At 38.2% G+C, this 23145-nt stretch overlaps 1 long non-coding RNA gene across 2 annotated transcripts in view; it reads right to left on the bottom strand.

The window, feature by feature from the left end:
- The window catches only part of LOC106635240 (uncharacterized), a 50699-nt gene that overhangs the window by 22399 nt on the left and 5155 nt on the right, over positions 1–23145 (bottom strand). The window contains exons 2-3 of one of the 2 annotated variants that reach the window (XR_001338600.4): positions 21208–21274; positions 4065–8190 (exon numbers count right to left, since the gene is read on the bottom strand). This is a non-coding gene — a long non-coding RNA (uncharacterized LOC106635240). Of the gene's footprint in view, positions 1–4064; positions 8191–21207; positions 21275–23145 lie in introns of those variants that run through there. The other variant, XR_004664998.3, reaches the window with a different exon arrangement.

The raw sequence follows: 23145 nt of genomic DNA, 5'->3' as shown, positions 1-23145 counted from the left end.
TTTTGCTTCAATGTAATTTAGTTTCTAGTACTGGATAAGAACTTTTTAAAATGTCTGTAGACTATATCAAAGCACCAGAAGTGGATCTGACACCATCAATAGGGACTGAATTAATATACCTTTTCTGAAAATCTTCCTAAAAGAAAAATATCTCTGACATCTGAATTTTAGACTTATTGTAGAAAATTTCAACCCTTCGAAAGAATCTTTGTGAATTTTATCACTACTAAAGTAAAAAGTATCCAATATAAATACAATACAGAGTCTAATCTTTCCTGGCCTTGAAGACCTCGATATGTTGCTAATAATTGCAATAAAAAAAAACTCATTGTGAATGATAACCTTATCTTGAATTCTGCATTAGTCAGTCAGTTAATGATACATAGCCTCCTTTGATGCTACAACCATCCTTCCAATAGCTCTCCCACAAAGATTTCCATTTATTTGTTTGATTTCAAACTTGGTGAAAAGAAATTTTTATCTTAATTTCATACCAGAAAACATGAAAGAAGTCATGAAAACATACTGAAAAGGATAGATAGTTTTTAAACAGGACCTTAAAAACCAGACTCAATCCCTGCTGCCAAATTCAGTGAGGGATTGTTTAGAGTAAAAACAGAGCATTGCTCTGGGATTGAGCCAACTAGAAAGACTGATACACCATGACGTCTCTGGCTTGTATAACCTCCCTGCCCTTGATGTGAACTCTGGAAGGAAGCAGCACAACCAAAGTTGACAGTGAGGTGAAGAGTGCACCTCCAAGTCATAAAGTACCTAAAACCTCACTATTCAAGTCAACTAGTTGGGAGAAAGATCCATCCAAACTAGTGGAAAGTCCAAATTCCCATTATTTCCAAATAGAAGAAATACTTTTGGATTTAAAAAAATGACAAATGGAATCAAAGTTTTTCCACTTTTTCCAAAAATGCCATTGAAATAATAAAGATATAAAAAGAAAAAAAAATACCAACACTAAAAAAATCAGGAAGAATTCTATGACCCCCAAATAAATGTTGAATTTCTGGAAGATATGAAGCAGACAGGACAAATATAATTCTTGATGTATATTTTTAACATATGTCTAAATATAAATATTTGATTAATGGAGCAAACTGACAAAAAGACAGTTAGTGCCAAGGGTGAGCACTCAACACAGGCAGAAGAGAATAGGGAAGTAAGTAGATAGGTTTCCCCAAAAGACCTATATAAAAAAAAAAATCAGACTTAGCACAGCAAGAACATAAAAAGTAGGCTGGGGGAAGCTCAAGAGAATTACACTAAAAGACTTACATTTTAGAATTGTGTCACTGTCTCATATGCTAGACCTACAGACCAGTACTTCTAAATGTGTGAGGCCTGTGAGATAAAAACTATTTTCAAAATAATACTAAGCTGTTATTTGCCTTTTTCACTGTATTGACATTTGTTTTGATAATTGTTGCGGGAAGCCAGGCACCCCGAATGGAGAGACCAGCTGAAGCCGCGGCAGAAGAACAAAAATTGTGAAGATTTAATGGACATTTATCAGTTCCCAAAATTAATATTTTTATAATTTCTTACGCCTGTCTTTACTGCAATCTCTGAACATAAATTGTGAAGATTTCATGGATATTTATCACTTCCCCAATCAATACTCTTATAATTTCTTATGCTTGTCTTTAATCTCTTGATCCCGTCATCTTTGTAAGCTGAGGATGTATGTCACCTCAGGACCCTGTGATGATTGCATTAACTGTACAAATTGTAAAACGTGTGTTTGAACAATATGAAACCAGTGCACCCTGAAAAAGGACAGAATAACAGTGATTTTCAGGGAACAAAGGAGATAATCATAAGGCCTGACTGCCTGCGGGGTTGGGCAGAACACGGCCATATTTTTCTTCTCGCAGAAAGCCTATAGATGGATGTGTGAGTAGGAGAAATATTGCTGAATTCTTTTCCCAGCAAGGAATATTAATAATTGATAGCCCTGGGGAAGGAATGCATTCCTGGGGGGAGGTCTATGAACACCTGCTCTGGGATTGTCTGTCTTATGCAGTTGAGATAAGGACTGAAATACACCCTGGTCTCCCGCAGTGCCCTCAGGCTTGCTAGGATTGGGAAATTCTAGCCTGGTGAATTCTAGTCAGACCGGTTGTCTGCTCTCAAACTCTCTTTCCTGTTAAGATGTTTATCAAGACAATGCATGCACAGCAGGACATGGACCCTCATCAGTAATTCTAATTTTGCCCTTGCCTTGTGATCTTTTATTGCCCTTTGAAGCATGTGATCTTTGTGACCTACTCCCTATTTGTACATCTACTCTCCTTCTAAAATCCTAATAAAAACTTGCTGGTTTTGCAGCTCAGGGTCGCCATCACGGTCCTACCAATATGTGATGGCACCCCCAGAGGCCCAGCTGTAAAACTTCTCTCTTTGTACTCCTTCTCTTTATTTCTCAGACCGGCCGACACTTAGGGAAAATAGAAAGAATCTACGTTGAAATACTGGGGGCTGGTTCTCCCAGCAGATAATGCAAAAAAAAATTGTGGTGCAAAAGTAATTGCACCAACCTAATATAATGGAATAACTGAGACTACATGATTTATAAGGAAAAGAAATTAATTATCTCATAATTCTGAAAGTTGATCAAGGCATTGGCAGGTGAAGGCCCAGTTTCTCTGCTTCCAAAATGGCACGTGAATGCTGTGTCCTTTGGAGGGGAGGAAGGCCAGGTCCCCACATGGCAGAAGAGCAGAAATGAGAGAAAGCCACTCTCATTCCTGTGAGCCCTTTTATAACATCATTAATCCATACACCTCCCAATACTGTTGCCATAGGGATTAAGTTTTCAACACATGAATTTTAGAGGAAACAATAACATTTAAACCAAAGCAGTCACTTAACTGATACTAATAGTCATTATATTCTTTATCGCCAGATACTCACAGGAGGGGGAAAAAACTGTTTCACATAAGAATGCCCTGGTGAAGCAGTAAAAATTATTAATGTCATCAAAATCTCAACCTTTGGGTCTTTTAACATTCTGTGTGACCAAATGGGATGTATAAGGCACTTCTATTGAATACCAAAATCTAATGATTATCTCAAGAAAAAGCACTTGTACAATTAATTGTTTGAGCTGCAAGCTGAATTAGCTGCTTTTTTTACGGAACACCATTTTTTTCTTGAAAGAACAACAGACACCAAACTACAGTAATTCAGACTTGGTTATCTGTCAGACATTTTCTCAAAAATGAATGAAGTGAGTCTGCAAGAAAAACAACTGGCAGTATTTGTATCCAATGATAACATTCTAGCTTTCAAGCAAAAATTAGAATTTTGGGAAACTTGTATATGCCACTATAAGCTTGACATCATCCCAATACTATGATTTTTTTTAATGAAATCAGTGGTAATATTAATGAATGTGGTTTTTGATGCTGTACAAAGAAATGTGTCAACATTTGAAAGATATGCATAATTCAATGAACCAATATTTTCCAAATGGCCAGTGCATCATGGTACAAAATCATGCATGGGTAATAGAAATTTTCAAGGTACAAAATAGGGCACTAGATTTTAACATAATAGACTACATAACTTTCACTGCTGTGGTTTCAGATTCCACATTGGAACCATCCTTTAAGAAACTAGCTAGGACTTGTCCAGTTTTGGTGTAGTATCAAAGAAGATTATCCCCACTTATCTGAAAAAGTTATTATAATACTCCTCCTTTTTTCAAGTACATATCTGTGTAATGCTGGATTTTATTCATATACTTCAACCAAAGCCATATATTGCAATAGACCCATTGCAGAAGCAGATGTGAGAATCCAACTGTTTTCTGTTAAGCAGTCATTAGGGAAATTTGTAAAAATGTAAAACAGTGCTACTCTTTAATTTTCTTGTGTTGAAAAACAGTACTTTTTCATAAAATATGTTATTTATATTTACATGTAGTAGGTTTATTATTGTGTTTTAGGATGTATCAATTCTTAAAATTTTCTCTCATTTCAATTTCTAATCAGCAACTCACAAACAAAAGCCCTTTGAATCTTCAATTTTTAAGTGTGCAAAGTGGTCTTGAGATAAAAAATGTGGAGAATCGGTGCTGTATTTATTCCATGTTTGCCATGGCTAGGGGTAAAAAGGAGATGGGAGGGGTGGAAAAGTGAATATTGATAGTGTCCCAGCTGCAACCCTAGTGGGAGAGTTGCACATCATGGAAGTGACATCCCTTAACTTTATCTGCTACTTGGGTAAATCTCTTCATACCTTTTATGGGGCTAAATTTCTTAGGAAACATGAACATCCCTAAGATCCATCAGTAGATGCTAGAAAGTGATAATTTGAGAGCAGGTTTAGCGGAGAAAATGAAAGCATTCCCATACAACCCACTCAAACGCAGAGCTGCTGGCCCGGCCCCATACAAATTTGAGAAAAGTAGGGAGATCAAATGCATGACCTATAATAAAAAGAAAAGATAATCGCCTGCTGCCAGTTTTATGACTCCCTACCCTTAGGCAAACATACCATGAGTTTGTATACCCTGGCAGGTACTTTCTTCCCCTAGCGCCCTAGGATTTACAAGACCTGAGCTGTAAAGATGGTAAAGTAGTAATATGCAGGATTTTAAGGCACAGGCAAAGCCTCAGGACAAGCATTCGGATTCTTACAGATGATGATGGTTAAGCATTTAATCACCAAGAGTTCTATGTATTAACCAAGGTTTGGTGCATTTATGGACAAGTTGGTATTGAATTTTTTAAATTTAGATATATATGAATCTGCTACAAGATACATTCTCCTTCAGACTATCACAAATTTTCTTTTCCTTTTAAAAGTGACTTCTTATTTTCAGTGGAGGAAACAAATTATTACTATGTCAGTGATAAGGCCCTTCAGTAAATCAATAATGTTTCAATAAAATTCTGAGAACATGCAAATCATTCTACTAAAATTATCAGTGAAATGGCTTGGCTCTCCAGAAAAAATCCAATGTAGTTTCTTTGAAGAGTGATAAAATTACTTTCTCTATCTCAATTCTGGTGACTTAATTTGAAATTTTTAAAAGGGTGTCATTGGTAGAGTTACAGGTCCTGGGAGAATTGGAAAAATGGCAGTCCTAACTGATAACACATTATCTTAGTTTCTTGTATAACTGCCCTCATTTTTCATCTTCATTTTAGTAACTAAGAGTTAGGATTTGAGAACACTTGGGCCAGGTCTGCTATTATCTTCAGCAATCTTTGAAATTCCCACCTCTCCCTAGAGTAGCTAGACAAAATTTTTCAGCAGTCAGTGGCAAAAATAAGAGAGATCTGAAATGCAAACACTTTTCACTTCCTCTAGCAATTCCTCTTGCTCCAGAAGAATAGGGCTTCACGTGTGTTTATGAAAGAAAAGCGGGCAGAGAAATATTATTAAGGTGAATAAACGGTGGTATTATGTCCATTTCAATGCCAATATCTTCCATGATCATTCCTGGGCTATAAAGAACACACACCACAGAGCTTGTCAAGGATCCTCGTATCTTCCTCACTAATGTTTTTCTTTTTGCTTTAGGGAAGGAAATCTCCTCTGAGACTTCTTGAAAGATGTAGGAGAGAGAAATGGGTACACTGGTCTCATATGAAAATCTATTCCAACATTCCTCTCTCTTTAGCTTTTGGAGTCCTTTCAAATATTATGCAAGAGAAGTTATGGCACCAAACTTCATCGAATGTAGGCCATCAATGAGTCAAAAATTTAGTCATTCCAGAAAGCTATTAGAGTCATTTCTAGCTTTATCTAAAACATTAAATCTAGACTATCTGGTAAATGTTCTTATATCAATATGTTAATCCTGAGACAAAATTATATTCTGTTCCTTTTAGCCTAACACCCTTGTATACTATTCTCACACATATTTTCTTGGTTTTTTCTATATGAATTATCAAAATCCTGCCTTTTTTTTTTTTTTTTTTTTTTTTTTTAGGTATAGGCAATTTCTCCCCAGGTCTGAATCTCCATTCTGTTTGAGTATGCTGAGATCTAACTCAAGTTTAGGTCTAGACTAAAAAATAATCAGCAATGGGGATGGGTCTTGAGGATAATAAGTATCCCTTGTAAGGCAGCTGCTTCAGATGAATTGATTATAGAGTTTTCAAGAAGGAAAGGTCAATCTTCTCTCTTGTTTTTGTTTTTGTTTTTTGAGACGGAGTTTCGCTCGTTGCCCAGGCTGGAGTGCAATGGCGCGATCTCGGCTCACCGCAACCCGCCTCGGCCTCCCAAAGTGCTGGGATTACAGGCGTGAGCCACCACGCCCAGCCTTTTTTTTTTTTTTTTTTTTTTCCCGAGACGGAGTTTCGCTCTTGTTGCCCAGACTGGAGTACAATGGCGTGATCTCGGCTCACCGCAACCTCAGCCTCCCAGGTTCAAGCAATTCTCCTGCGTCAGCCTCCTGAGTAGCTGGGATTGCAGGCATGCACCACCACGTCTGGTTAATTTTGTATTTTTTTAGTAGAGACAAGGTTTCTCCGTGTTGGTCAGGCTGGTCTTGAACTCCCGACCTCAGGTGATCCGCCCTCCCCGGCCTCCCAAAGTGCTGGATGACAGGCGTGAGCCACCGCGCCTGGCAATCTTCTCTGTTATAAGAGGGACTGCTTCTGCTTATTCAGAGGGACCTGGGCATTTAGCTTCATCCAAGTCCAACGCAAGTCTTAGAATCCCGCTTGCTCCCAGTGCCCTTATTGTCACATAAATGACTTGATGAGTCTCTAAATTTAATTTCCATTTTAATTCTGCAACCCACCTAGTTATATTTTTAATAATGTTGATCTTATAGCTATAAGAAATCAGAAACTTTTTTCAAAGTTGCTATAGAAGTTCTCTGTCTCAATTTGACTTGAACTTAGACTTCAAAGTCTTCAATTTGTCACTTTCTGCCTGTAAGGTTTCCAGTGCATAGATGTCATCCCACTCACAGTCCTTGTTGTCATCTGTACTACCACAATGGTAAAATGCAGCAGCCACTTGATCCCTGAAGGCAACTACTTCAATAGGTATTTTTTCCCAAGAAACCATAGATGATACTTTAATTAATCATGATCCTACTTATGTTATAGATTACCAGAATCTTGTTTTCCATTGGCAAGGAACTAAGCATTTCATTCAAGGCCGGCGACATCTACAAATTAATCTCAGAATTTTTGGAGGAGTGGAGACAATGAATATACTATTTTCATAATTAAGTGGTTCTGAGCTGGCATATAATGAGCAGTCCTCTTTATGTTAGTCCAGTCAGAAAAACAAACAAAAAAAAGCCATACCAGGTATTTCAATGGAGGAAATTTATTTATTACAGGGAAATTGGTTATACAGGCATTAGAGGGCTGAAAAGCAAAATACAAAGGCTGAAAAACCAAAAGTCATCTAGAAATAATAACTTCAGAAAGCAGCTACCACCTCTAGGGCTGGAGGAACAAAAGGAAAAATATGAAGTAACCAGAACTTAGAAGCCCAGAATTGCAACCACAATCTTTGTGGAAGGTAGAACCATCTGGCTGCTGTTGATAATCTCTGAGCGGGTACAGGGGGAATCACTGAGGCTGATTCCAGTAGTGCTGAAAGAAGCTGAAGTGGCACTGCCACTGCTGGGAGAAGTGCCTCTAGGTGAAGAAGCATTGCTGGTCCTGTAAGCAACATTAACAAGAACAGAAAAAACAGGAAGCATATTCTCTCCTTCTGCCTCCCAGTCTCTCTCTAGTGACCCCTATTGGCAGAACTGAACAGGAAGCAAGCTTACAAAGAAGTCTGAGAAACAGTTTGAGGACAACTAGCCCCATCATTACAGGGAAGAAGAGTACAGAAGGTAGATTTAGAGGTGAGGGGCAATAAGTAAATGACTCGCACAGATGGTGTTCATGCTCAACATTTCTCTTCTGAACAATTTTCAGATTTGGTGTTAAAGCACCTTCTGGCCAGGCGTGGTGGTTTATGCCTGTAATCCCATCACTTCGAGAGGCGGGGTCGGGTGGGGATTGCTTGAGGCCAGGAGTTCAAGACTACCCTAGGCAACATAGTGAGATGCTCGTCTCTATTAAAAAAAAAAGAAGAAAAAAAAAAGGGGACCCAAGGCCATATATCTGTTTCATTCCTAGAAACTCTCCACAGTGTCAGATGAAGACTGCAAATCTAGTGGTCCTACATTCACAGATAATTCCTAGCCTAGTAAAAACAGAGAGAAACAGAAATAAACAACAATATTAGTTTGAGTAGCTGGAGAGGATCACAAGAGTAATAATTCTTTGCCCTCCTCTCAACCCCAGAAATTAAAAGAATAATTGTAGTATTTTCATAAATAAGTAGTTTGCTAGTCACTGACTTACATCATAAACGTTAGACACTATAATTCTCAATGTGCCTCAGTTACCACATCTGAAAAAAAAATGATGATAATAATATCTACCTCACACCAATCTCTTCAGAAATCTTACAGGGAGACATTACTGTGGATTACATCAAGTTGGCAGGCTAAGTGTCTGTTAAAGATTAGCATAAACCTGATGTCAAAGCTGGAGGACAATAGACCATGAAAACAAAAGAAGAAATCTCTGGCAAGTCTCAACTACAAATATGAATTTTAAAATTATAAATAATGTATTACCTAATTAAATCTAACATTATACTATTTTTTAAAATCAATTCATCATGACCCAGTAGGATTTATTCTAAGAACTTCAGGATGCCTCAACATTGGGAAATGTATAATGTAATTAATTACATAAACTCAGATTGAAGGAGAAAATCATGTGTTCATCTCGGTAAATGCTAAAAACAGCATTGTAAAGATTAAATACTTATTTCTAATTTTAAAAAGAGAAACTCCTTCACAAAGAATTATTAGAAGCCTACATAAAATACCATGCTTTCATGATGAAACATTGGAAGTATTGTTACTAAAGTCAGGAACAAGACAAGGATACCTGCTGTGTCATCTCCAAGTTTAGACTATAAGTTGTAGACAATGAGATTTGATAAGAAAAGTAATTAAGAGGTACCAACATGAGAAAGGGAAATATTATTTATAGCTGAAATTTTAGAACTAATAAGATATTTAGTAAAGAATGGGCAAATACAAGATCAACACACAAATTTGTGGAAATATACAACCCTCCTAGATTCAATCAGGAAGAAATAGAAACCTGGAACAGACCAATAACAAGCAGTAACAATGAATCAGTAATTTTTAAAAATTGCAAAAAAAATAAGTCCAGGACCAGATGGATTCACAATTGAATTCTATCAGACATTCAAAGAAGAATTGGTACCAATCCTACTGAAACTATTCCAAAAGTGGAGAAAAAGGGAATCCTCCCTAAGTCATTCTGTGAAGCCAGTATCATCCAAATACCAAAACCAGGAGACGACTTAACAAAAGAAGAAAACTACAGACCAGTATCCCTGATAGACATAGATGCAAAAATCCTAAAAAAACAAAAACAAAAAACTAGCTAACTAAATCCAATCACATATCAAAAGATAATACATCATGATCAAGTGGGTTTCATACCAGAGATGCAGGAATGATTTAATGTATACAAGTCAGTAAATGTGATACACTACAGAAACAGAATTAAAAACAAAAAAGCAGAAAAAGCATTTTAGAAAATCCAGTATCACTTTATGATAAAACTCTCAACACAGAAGGGACATAACTCAAAGCAATAAAAGCCATAGACGACAAACTCACACTGAACATAATACTGAATGGGGAAAAGTTGAAAGCATTCCCCCGAGAACTGGAACAAGACAAAGATGCCATTTTCACTGCTTCTATTCAACATACTACTGGAAGGCCTGGCTAAAGAAATCAGACAAGAGAAAGAAATAAAGGGCATCCAAATAGAAATACAGGAAATCAAACTGTTGCTGTTCACTGACAGTATGATCGTATAACTAGAAAACCCTAAAGACTCATCCAAAAATCTCCTAGATCTGATAAACGAATTCAGTACACTCTTTGGATACAAAATCAATGTACACAAATCAGTAGCACTGCTATACACCAACAACCAAGCTGAGAATCAAATCAAGAACTCAATCCCTGTTACAACAGCTGCAAAATATAATACAATACTCAGGAATATACTTAACCAAGGAGGTGAAAGATCTGTACAAGGAAAACTATAAAACATTGCTGAAGGAAGTCATAGATAACCCAAACAAATGGAAACACATGCCATACTCATGAATGAGTAGAATCAATATTGTGAAAATGACCATACTGCCTAAGGCAATTTACAGATTCAATGCAATTCCCACCAAAATGCCATCATCATTCTTCACAAAACTAGAAAAAACAATTCTTAAATTCATATGGCACCAAAAAAGAGCCCATATAGGCAAAGTAATACTAAGCAAAAAGAACAAATCTGGAGGCATCACACTGCCTGACTTCAAATTATACTATGAGACTATAGTTACCAAAACAGCATGTTACTGGTATAAAAATAGGCATGTAGACCAATGGAACAGAATAGAGAATCCAAAAATAAGACCAAATGCTTACAGCCAACTGATCTTTGACAAAGCATACAAAAACACAAACTGGGGAAAGGATACTCTATTCAATAAATGGAGCTGGGGAAACTGGCAAGCCACCTATAGAGAATGAAACTGGATCCTCATCTCTCAGCTTACACAGAAATCAATTCAAGATGGATCAAAGACTTAAATCTGAGATCTGAAACCATAAAAATTCTAGAGGATAACATCAGAAAAACCCTTCTAGACATTGGCTTAGGCAAGGAATTCATGACTAAGAACCCAAAAGCAAACGCAACAAAACAAGAATAAATAAATGGGACCTAATTAAACAAAGAGCTTCTGCATAGCAAAAGAAATAATCAACATAGTAACCAGACAACTCACAGAGTGGGAGAAAATATTTGCAAACTATGCATCCAACAAAGGACTAATAACCAGAATCTATAAGGAACTCAAACAAAGAAAAAAAAATAAGCCTATTGAAAAATGGGCAAGGAACATGAATAGAAAATTCTCAAAAGAGGATATACAGGCTGGGCGTGGTAGCCTGTAATCCCAGCACTTTTGGAGGCTGAGGTAGGTGAGTCACTTTGAGCTCAGGAGTTCAAGACCAGCCTGGGCAACAAGGTGAAAACCTATCTGTACAAAAATTAGCCAGGTATGGTGGCTCATACGTGTAGTCCCATCTACTCAGGAGGCTGAGGCTAGAGGATCACTTGAGCCCAGAAAGCAGAGGTTGCACTGAGCTGAGATAACACCACTGCACTCCAGCTTGGGTAACAGAGCAAAACCCTGTCTCAGAAAAAAAAAAAAGGAGGCAATAAACATATGAGAAAATGTTCAACATCACTAATTATCAGGAAAACACAAATTAAAACCACAATGAGATACCACTTTAATCCTGCAAGAATGGGCATAATTTAAAAGTTAAAAATCAATAGATGTTGGTGTGGGTATGGTCAAAAGGGAACACTTTTACACTGCTGGTGGTAATGTAAACTCGTACAACCATTAAGGAAAACAGTATGGAGATTCCTTAAAGAACTAAAAATAGAACTACCATTCAATCCAGCAATCCCACTACTGGGTATCTACCCAAAGGAAAACAAGTCATTATATGAAAAAGACACATGTACACACGTTTATAGCAGCACAACTCGCAATTGCAAAAATGTGGAAAAAACCTAAGTACCCATCAACCAACCAGTGGATAAAGAAATATGGTGTATATATACACCATGGAATACTACTCAACCATAAAAAAAATGAAATAATGTCTTTTGTAGCAACTCGGATGAAGCTGGAGGCCATTATTCTAAGGTAGGTAACTCAGGAATGGAAAACTAAATATCACATGTTCTCACTTATAAGTGGGGAGGAGCTAAGCTAGGAGGATACAAAGGCATAAGAATGAATTAACAGAATTTTGAGACTTGGGGTGGGGGAAGGGTGGGAGGGGGATAAAAGACTACATACTTGTTACAATGTACACTGCTCAGGTGGCAGATGCACACAATCCCAGAAATCACCACTAAAGAACTTGTCCTGTACTCCAAAAACTATTTAAATGTTTTAAAATTAAAACTTTTAAAAAAAGATCAACACACAAAATTCAGTAACTAGGGACTTTCATCTGCCCATACTGGCAGAGTACCTCGGTTATACTAACCCTCGTTTAGATAACAATAATAAAATCTGGAAAAAAAATTAAAATTATTTAAAGGCACTGGAGGCTGGGTGTGGTGGCTCACACCTGTAATCCCAGCACTTTGGGAGTCTGAGGGGGGGCAGATCACCTGAGGTCAGGAGTTCAAGATCAACATGGTGAAACACTGTCTCTACTAAAAACACAAAAAATTAGCCGAGCGTGGTGATGCATGCCTGTAATCCCAGCTACTTGGGAGACTGAGGCATGAGAATTGCTTGAACCCAGAAGGCAGGGTTACAGTGAGCCAAGATCATGCCACTGTACTCCAAACTAGGCAACGGAGCGAGACTTCATCTCAAAAAATAATAATAAAATAAAATAAAGTGCCTGACAGATAAATAAGTGCTTAATAAGGCAACAAGGGGAATTGCTTACGGCCAGGAGTTGGAGACCAGCCTGGGCAACATAGCAAGACCCTATCTCTATGAAAAATAAAAACGTAGCCAGGCCTGGTAGTGTATGCCCATAGTCCTAGCTACTTGGGGGACTGAGGCAGATGGATCCCTTGAGCCCAAGACTTTGAGGCTGCAGCGAACTATGCACTCTAGCCTGGGTGATAAAGATAGACCCTGTCTCAAACCACACACACAAACACAAAACATGACACCTCCAAAGGAACACAATAATTCTCTGATAACAGATCTGAAAGAAAAGGAAATTTATGAAATGCTTGAAAAGAACAGAGAAACTCAGTGAGTTACAAAAGAACACAGGTAAAAAATAGAAATCAAGGAAACAATTTATGATCTGAATGAAAAATTCAACAATGCAATAGATATCATTTAATAAAAAACAAACAGGTGGCCGGGTGCGGTGGCTCACGCCAAAGTAATCCCAGCACTTTGGCAGGCCAAGGCGGACGGATCACGAGGTCAGGAGATCAAGACCATCCTGGCTAACATGGTGAAACCCCGTCTCTACTAAAAAATACAAAAAAAGTAGCCAGGTGTGGTGGCGGGCGCCTGTAGTCCCAGCTACTCAGGAGGCTGAGGCAGGAGAATGGCACGAACCCGGGAGACGGAGCTTGCAGTGAGCCGAGATCGCGCCACTGCACTCCAGCCTGGGCGACAGAGCGAGACTCCGTCTCATAAAAAAAGAAAAAAGAAAAAACAAACAGAAATCCTGGAACTGAAGAATTCGATGAATAAAATAAAAAATACTATAGACAACTTCAACAATAGACTAGATTAGGCGTAAGAAATAATTTCTGGCTGGGCACATTGGCTCATGCCTGTAGTCCTAACACTTTGGGAGACCGAGGTGAGCAGATCACTTGAGGTAAGGAATTCGAGACCAGCTGGGCCAACATGGTGAAACCATGTCTCTACTAAAAATACAAAAATTAGCTGGGCGTGGTGGCACACACCTGTAGTCCCAGCTACTCAGGAGGCTGAGGCAGGAGAATCACTTGAACCCAGGAGGCGGGGGTTGCAGTGAGCTGAGATTGCACCACTGCACTCTAGCCTGGGTGATAAAGTAAGACTCCATCTCAGAAAAAAAGAAAGGAAGGAAGGAAGGAAAGAGAGAAAGAGAGAGAGAAAGAGAGAGAAAGAAAGAAAGAAAGAACGAAAGAAAGAGGAAGGGGAGGGGTAAGGGGAAGGGGAAGGGGAGGGAATTTCTGAACTTGAAGACAACTCGGAAGAAAAAAATGAAGAAAGCCTACATAACATATAGAACACCACAAAGTGACCAAATGTTCAAATTCTGGGAGTTTCAGAAGGAAGAGAAACGAGCAAAGGCATAGGAAATCTATTTAACAAAATAATAGCTGACAACTTCCCAAGTCTGGCAAGAGATTTAGACATCCCAGATACAGCTCAGAGATCCTCAAATAGATTCAACCCAAAAAGGTCTTCTCCAAGACATATTATAGTCAAACTATCAAAAGTCAAAGACAAAGAGAATTCTAAAAAGAGCAAGATAAAAGCATCAAGTCATGTATAAGGGAATCCCCATCAGACTAACAGCAGATTTCTCAGCAGAAACTTTACAGGCCAGAAGAGAATACAATGGTATGTTTAAAGTGCTGAGAGAAAAACACTACCAGCCAAAAATACTAAACCTAGCAAAGCTATCCTTCGAAAATGAAGAGAAATAAAATGCCAGACAAGCAAAAACTGAGGGAATTCATCACCACTAGACTGGTCCTACAAGACAGGCTTAAGTCAGTCCTATATCTGAAAGCAAAAGGACAATATTTGCCAACAAGCAAACACATGCAAATGTAAAACTGGTACAGTAGATATATAAATAAGAAAGAGAAAGAAGTCAAACATTACTGCTACAGAAATCCACTAAACCTCAATGGTAAACAGTAAAAGAGGAAGAAAGGGACCAAGGATATACAGACAAGCAGAAAACAACAAAATGACAGAAATAAGTTCTCACGTATCAATAATAACTTTTGTTTTTTGTTTGTTTGTTTGTTTGTTTGTTTGTTTTTAGACAATCTCACTCTGTTGCCCAGGCTGGAGTGCAGCAGCCTGTTCTCGGCTCACTGCAACCTCTGCCTCCCAGGCTCAAGCAATCCTCCCGCCTCAGCCACCTGGGTAGCTGGGACTACAGGCACACACCACCATGCCCGGCTAATTTTCGTATTTTTTGTAGAGATGAGGTTTGGCGAAGACATCCAGGCTGGTCTCAAACTCGTGGACTCAAGCAATCTTCCCACCTCAGATAAAGAATAATGTTATCTCCATTATCTGGCAAAAGGCATTACTAAATTGGATGCCCAATAAAGAAAAAAAATGTTGATGAAAGTGAACAAATAAAATGGAATAGGGAGTTTCCTACCACTCATTGATTGTTATGGTACCAGTTGAATTAATATATTACATTAACAGTTGCATTACATCCAAAAAACTATATGATTATCTCAACAGATGTAGATAAGTATTTGATCCCCTCACAATAAAAACTCTCAACAAATTAGGCACAGGAGGAACATACCAAAACATCCTAAAGGCCATATATGACAAATCCACAGCTAATCTACTCAATGAGAAAAGCTGAAAGCCTTTCCTCTAGGAACTAGAACAAGACAAAAATTCTCACTTTCACCACACTTATTCAACATAGTACCGGAAGTCCTACCCAAGCAATCATGCAAAAGAGAGAAATAAAAGGCATCCAAATTGAAAAAGAGGAAGTGTGGCCAGGACCATGGCTCACACCCATAATCCCAACACTTTGGGAGGCCAAGGTGGGCAGATCAGCCGAAGTCAGGAGTTAGAGACCAGCCTGGCCAACATGGCAAAACCCCGTCTCTACTAAAAATACAAAAATTAGCCAGGTGTGGTGGCATGTGCCTGTAATCCCAGCTACTCAGGAGGCTGAGGCAGTAGAATCACTTGAACCTGGGAGGCAGAGGTTGCAGTGAGCAGAGATCGCGCCATTGCACTCCAGGCTGGGCAACAAGAGTGAAACTCTATCTCAGGAAAAAAAAAAAAAAAGTAAAAGAGGAAGTCAAATTGTCCTTCTTTGTAGACAACATGATCTTATATATAGAAAAACCTAAAGATGCCACCAAAAAACTTTTAGGACCAATAAATGAAATCAGTAAAGTTGCAGAATACAAAATCAACATACAAACATCAGTAGCATTTTTATCTACCAATAACAAACTAGCTGAAAAACAAATCAATAAAATAATCCCATTTACAATAGCTACAAACAAAATGCCTAGGAATAAATTTAGCCAAGGAAATGAAAGACCTCTACAAGGGAATCTATAAATCACCAATGAAAGAAATTGAAAAGGACACACAAAAAAATGGAAAGACATCTCATCCTTATGAATTGGAAGGATTAATATTGTTAAAATGGCCATACTACTCAAAGCAATTTACAGATTCAATGCAAGCCCTACAAAAATACCAATTACATTCTTTACAGAAATAGAAAAAAAAAATCCTGGGCTGGGCACGGTGGCTCATGCCTATAATCCCAGCACTTTGAGAGGCTAAGGCAGGTGGATCACAAGGTCAAGAGATAGAGACCATCCTGGGCAACATGGTAAAACCCCATTTCTACTAAAAATACAAAAATTAGCCGGGTGTGATGGCAGGTGCCTGTAGTCCCAGCTACTCAGGAGGCTGAGGCAGGAAAATCACTTGAACCTAGGAGGCAGAGATTGCAGCGAGCCAAGATTGCACCACTGCACTCCAGCCTGGTGACAGAGCGAGACTCTGTCTCAAAAAAAAAAAAAAAAAATCCTAAAATGCGTATGGAACCAAAAGAGACCCTGAATAGACAAAGCAATCCTAAGCAAGAAGAACAAAGCTGGAGGCATCATACATACAAAAATCAATTCAAAATGAATTAAAAACATAAACTTAAGACCCAAAATTATAAAAAATACTAGAAGATAATATAGAGGAAATGCTTCAGGAACATTAGTCCAGGCAAAGATTTATGGCTAAAACTTCAAAAACACAGGCAACAAAAACCAAAATAGACAAATAGAAAATATTAAACTTCAACAAAGGACTAGCATCTAGAATATGTAAAGAATTCTCACGCCTATAATCCCGGCACTTTAGGAGGCCAAGAAGGGAGGACTGCTTGAGACCAGAAGCTCGAGACCAGCCTGGGCAACATAGTGAGACTCTGTCTCTAAAAAAATACAAAATTAGCCAGGCATCCTAGCTACTTGGGAGGCTGAAGCCACAGGATCATTTGATCCCAGGAGTTTAAGGTTCCAGTAAGCTATTATTGCACCACTGTACACCGGCCTGGGTGGCAGAGCACGATCCTGTCCCCCCACCAAAACAAAAAAAAATCCTAAAACACAACAGTAAAAAAAAAAAAAAAATCCAATCAGAAAATAAACAAAAACAAAAGACATGAAGAGACATTTTATCAATTAAGATATACAGATGGCAAATAACACATTAAGAGATGTTCAAACATATTAGCCATGGGAAAAACGCAAATTAATACTACAGTGAGATATCACTATGCACCTATTAGGATGGCTAAAACATAAATCGTAACAATGCCAAATATTGGCAAGAATGTCGAAACACCTGATCATTCATACATAGCTAATGGAAATGTAAAATGGTACAGCCAAACTGGAAAATGGTACAGCCAAACTTTTCAATTTTTTAAAAAGTTAGACATGCAATTACCATCCATTATACCATGCATATAATTGCACTCTTAGGCATATATCCTGGAAAATGAAAACTCATGTTCACACAAAACCTGTACCCAAAAGTTTATAGCATCTTTATTCATAATAGCCAAAAACTGGAAATAACCAAGATGTCCTTCAACATGTAACGGGTTAAACAAATTGTGGTATACCCATACCATGGAATACTGATCAGCAATAAAAAGGAATGAACTATTGTTATACTATCTGGGTGAATCTCCAAAGAATTATGCTAAGTGAAAAAACTTCAATCTCATAAAGTTATCTAATAATGTATGATTCCATTTATATAACACTCTCTGTCGCCCAGGTTGCAATGCAATGGCATGATCTCAGCTCACTGCAACCTCTGCCTCCAGGGTTCAAGCAATTCTCCTCCCTCAGCCTCCTGAGTAGCTGGGACTACAGGCGCTGGCTAATTTTTTATATTTTAGTAGAGATGGGGGTTTCACCATGTTGCCGAGGCTGGTCTCAAACTCCTGAGCTCACGCAATCCGCCTGCCTCGGCCTCCCAATGTACTGGGAATACAGGCATGAGCCACTGTACCTGGCCTATATAACATTCTTGAAATGGCAAAACTACAGAAATAGAGAACAGATTAGTGGTTGCCAGGGGTTAAGTGGGAGTGGCAGAGACAACACCAGAGATTCTTGAGGTGATGGAAATTCTCTTTATCTTGATTGTATCAATGTCAACATCCTTGTTGTGATATTGTACTGGAGTTGTGTAAGACTTTACTACTGGGGAAAAGTGAGTAAAGGGTACATGAGGTCTCTCTGTATTATTTCTCCCAACTGCATGTGAATCCACAGTTATCTCAAAATAAACTGTTTAAATTTTTTTAATCTAAGAGGTAAAAAAGAACTGTAAAAAGTAAGAGCAATTTTGGGAGTAGAAAGTAGGAAGGGAGTCAAAACAAGAATGGCAGAATGTTGATCATTGTTGAAACTTTGGGGTGGGTACGTGGCAGTTCATAACTATTCTGTTTACTTTGTATATATTTGAAATCTTCCATAATAAAAGAAAAATTAAATTATCAGGTAGGATACAGAAAAAATATTAATAATAAATAACTTCTCTCATCAATAATTAACTATTAGAAAATAGAATTTTACAACTGTATTCATGATAAAAACCATAACTATAAAATAACAGAGAATTAACTTTGTAATAAACTCAGATAAAGAAAATTACACAAATATACTGAAAATCCTAAAAAAAAAAAAAAAAAGACAAAAGCAGACCTAAATGGTGGCCTAAATAAATGGAAAAACACACGATGATCCAGACTGAAAAGACTCACTACTATAAAAATGCCAACTCTCCTACATTTAATCTATAATTCCTAACCAAAATCCCAGTGTTATTATTTATAGAGTCTAAAAAGCTCATTCTAATGTTACTACTGAAGAAAAAATGCACAAGATTTTGCCCTGCAATTCTGGGGGGAAAAAAGAATGAGGGAAAACATTGTATATCAGATATCAAGATAGATTATGCAGTTGCAGAAAATAGTAAAAATTAAATAATGCAATATTAATACTGAATTAGGCAAATGGCTCTGTCTAGAAATAGAATCAAGAATTACGAATGTTTGATATTTTTGAAAGATGGCATTTCAAATTACTGGGATTAAAATGAACTAATTAGCATATTTGAAGCAACTGGCTAAACATTTGGTAAAATAATAAAATAGGTTCCTTTCTCACAGCTATTCAGAATGCACCTCACAAGGATTAAAGAGTACTTGATGCTTTTAAAAATAGCAGAAATATAAGGACACTATTTTATAATCTTAGGGTAGGGGTAGTAGAAGAGTGTCCTTCTTAAGAAGACACAAATCCCAAAAGTCATAAATGTGTGAGGCAAAGTAGCAAACATCTGCCTCTGGCTAGCCACACCGTCTGCCCTTGCTGTGAAGAACCACGTTTGCTCATTCTGCTTGTCAGCATAAACCTCCCAAACCCCTGACTCAGTGACTGAGCTCAGCTCTCTGGAAAAATGCTTGAAGACCATAAGCAGGATAGAGCACAGTTTCCCATGTCTGAATCACTGCATTTTTGGAAAAGATAAGTTCAATGAGCCATTGCCTTTTCCTATCCATAAGATAACATCTGACAGGATTAATGAATATACCTCTGTAATCTATAACCAGACGTACTCTCGCTCCTGGACTTTGATGAGATTTTGCTCTAATGTAACCTCTGAGCACCTTTAGATAACTTCCGAGCACATGCAGAACCTCCACCGCCTGTATAGAAGCGAGGGCTGAAACGCTGCTTTGAAGCAGTCTAACAGAGACTCTCTGAAAGACTCTCCCGGGTTGCAATGCTCAGGAAGACTCTGAATAAAACTAACATTGTAACTTCTGAGAATTAACTAACGTTAATTCTTTAAAAGCCTGACTTTTTAAAAATTATTTAAAAGCCTGACAAATGAAAAGACTGATTTCATAATTTTATTTATTTTTTTTGAGACAGGGTCTTGCTCTGTCACCCAAGCTGGAGTGCAGTGGTGCCATCATGGCTCACAGCAGTCTCAACTTCCTGGGCTCAAGCAACCCTCCCCCCTCAGCCTCCCAAGCAGCTGAGACTATGGGTGTGCACCACCACACCAGACTTGATTTCATAAATATTAAAAACTTTTTCTTCAGCAAGAAAAAAGATAACAATGTAACAGCAAGGTGGGAAACATACCTAACCCAGTATTCATAATCAAATATTTTAAGAGATTTTACAATCAATAAGACACAGACCAGCCTGGGCAACTTAGACCTCGTTTCTACAGAAAAATGGAAGTAATAAATAAATAAAAATCAGCCAGACATGGTGGCATGCGCCTGTAATCCCAGCTACTTGGGAGGCTGAGGCAAGAGGATCACTGGAGCCCAGGAGATTGAGGTTGTAGTCAGTCATGACTGCACCACTGCACTCCAGCCTGGGTGACAGAGTGAGATCCTGTCAAGAGGGGAGGGGAGGGGAGGGGAGGGGAGGGGAGGGGAGGGGAGGGGAGGGGAGGGGAGGGGAAGGGAAGGGAAGGGAAGGGAAAAGGAAAGGAAGGGAAGGGAAGGGAAGGGAAGGGAAGGGAAAAGGAAAGGAAAGGAAAGGAAAGAGAAAGAGAGAGAAGGAAAGAAAGAAAAAAGAAGGAAAGAAAGAAAGAGAGAAAAGGGAGAGAAAGAAAGAATGAAAGAGAAACAGAAACAGAAACTCACCCCACAGGGAAAATGGGAAAGCCTCTGAACAGGCAGTTCACAGAAGAATAAATGTAAATGGTTGATAAACTTACAAAAAGATGCTCAACCTCATTAGTAGTTAAGAAAATTAAAATGAGTTTTTAATCTTCATGGCAAAATTTAGAAAGACTGATACTATACAAAGCAACGTTGACCACAGGAGAAAGATACTGTTGTGTGCTATTTATGGAAGTGTACATTGGTAAGGCTTTCTGGGGTACAATTTAATACATATCCTTTCAGCCTGAAAGTTTAAGCCATGTTAGAAATCTAACCTACAGAAGTACACACACAGATGTGCAAAGATGTATATACAGGACATTCATTGTAGCATTGTTTCTAATGTTGAAAAATTAGAAACAACTCAAGAATCTTTTCATAAGGGAATGATTAAATAAATCAACTGGGAAACTATGCACCTATTAAAAAGAAAGATTTACATGCTGACATGAAAATTTCTTCAAGGCATATTGATAAGGCCAAAATATTATAAATATTTTATAAATTGTGGAATAATTTATAAAATATATCAGTCATATACACTAATATATATACATATACATCTGGATATATAAAAAACAATTAACTGTGGTTACCTTTGGTTAGTGAGGAGAATGGGATGGGAGGACACAAAATGAGAACTTTTTTGTGGTATGCTCAATTCTGCAAGTAAAAAAAAATCACAATAAGAATGATTTCTTGTGAAATGTTTGTAATTACAGTTTTTTGTTATAGACTACATGCTACATAGGAGGCACGCAAAGCCCCGAAGTAATGATACTGCATAAATTCAAGGCACTGATATTATCGTACTCATTATTATTGTCAGCGTTCTTATCCTCCACAGCTATCAACACTGATATGCCTTTCATCAGAGAAATTTAAACAAGATTTACAAATAGAAGTTCATTTAATCACAGAGCACACCTTTGAGGCAAGGCTATAATTCCAAAATACAGACATAATAAATGACTTGCTTAGAGTCTCAAACAAGTCAGGAAATGATCCAGAGCCAGGATTCCACTCTCGTACAAATAAATATATATACTGGCTCTCAGCACAGTGCTATAAATAACCCCATCCGCTGGCATTTCAGTTTCTCCCCAAGTAATTGAGTGTCTAAATGACCTGTAAACCTTCACTTTGGCTTTAAAAATTGTCTATATCTAGCATTCTTTTTAAAGGGATGGCTTTTAAAAGTTTAACATCAACCTTCCCGAGAAAGTTAAGGGAGTAAGATTAATTTTCACCTTCTGTAAGAGGGCAACTCTGGAAGAACATACTGTTTTTCCAAATGACAGTTCTGACTATATTATTTAGCCCAAGATCAATAACTTAGCAGAAGTACTTTGTAACTGCATTATCCCAATCCTGAAAACTTTCTTAAGAAAAGGAAGTATAAAAGACACTGATCTGAATCAGGAAAACTGATCCAAGCACTGCCTATTCCAAAAACTGTATGTTGCATATAGTTTTGCATAAACCCATCAACTTAGATTCCTCATTCCTTGTAAATAGGGATAAGAATACCTCCCTGCTTAATTAAATAAGTTGTCTCAAGTTTCAAATGAGAGAGAGATTGTGAAGGTACTCTGTATGTTCCAGACAAATGATTATTAATGGACCAGGTGCAGTGGCTCACACCTGTAATCCCAGCACTTTGGGAGGCCAAGGTGAGCAGATCACTTGAGCTCAGGAGTTTGAGCCCAGCCTGGGCAACACGGTGAAACCCCATCTTTACCAAAAATACAAAAAAAAGCTGGGAGTGGGGGTGGGCACCTGTAGTCCCAGCTACCAGGGAGGCTGAGGTGGGAGAATCACTAGAGCCCAGGAGGCGGAGGTGGCAGTGAGCCAAGATTGTGCCACTGCACTTCAGCCTGGGCGACAGAGTGAGACCCCATCTCAAAAAAATTATTTTAATTAAATTATTATTATTTGAAACTTGGGTTCTCAATACAAGTAAACCTGTCCTTCTCCCCGAAAATATGAGAAAGTGTCTGATTTGTAATATTCAAGCCTCTCAATTTGGGGCCCAATAATTAGTTTATTTTCTAGACCAAGTTTCAACTGCAGGGTTTAGAAAAGGAGTATATGGCATTTATTTGTGAGGTGTGTCATGATTTCATGATTTAAAGTAACAAAGTAATTAGCCTTTTATAAATCAAAGAGAATTACACTAGAGATGTTGCAATATCTGCCACAGTTCTTTTCTGAGTGAACAGCCCTCCTTCACCTTCTGCTGTACCTGCTGTACACACCAATCCTGACTTTTTCTTTTTTTTGAGACGGAGTCTCGCTCTGTTGCCCAGGCTGGAGTGCAATGGTTCAATCTCAGCTCACTGCAACCTCTGCCTCCTGGGTTCAAGTGATTCACCTGCCTCAGCCTCCTGAGTAGCTGGGACTACAGGCGTGCACCACCACACCCAGCTAATTTTTGTATTTTTAGTAGAGACGGGGTTTCACTATGTTGGCCAGGCTGGTGTCAAACTCCTGACCTCAGGTGATCTGCCTGCCTCGGCCTCCCATAGTGCTGG

This window comes from Pan paniscus, chromosome 9 (assembly GCF_029289425.2).
Source record: "Pan paniscus chromosome 9, NHGRI_mPanPan1-v2.0_pri, whole genome shotgun sequence".
Taxonomy (NCBI): Eukaryota; Metazoa; Chordata; class Mammalia; order Primates; family Hominidae; genus Pan; species Pan paniscus.
The sequence above is the reverse complement of the archived record's forward strand: the minus strand, read 5'-3'. Positions and strand labels throughout refer to the sequence as shown.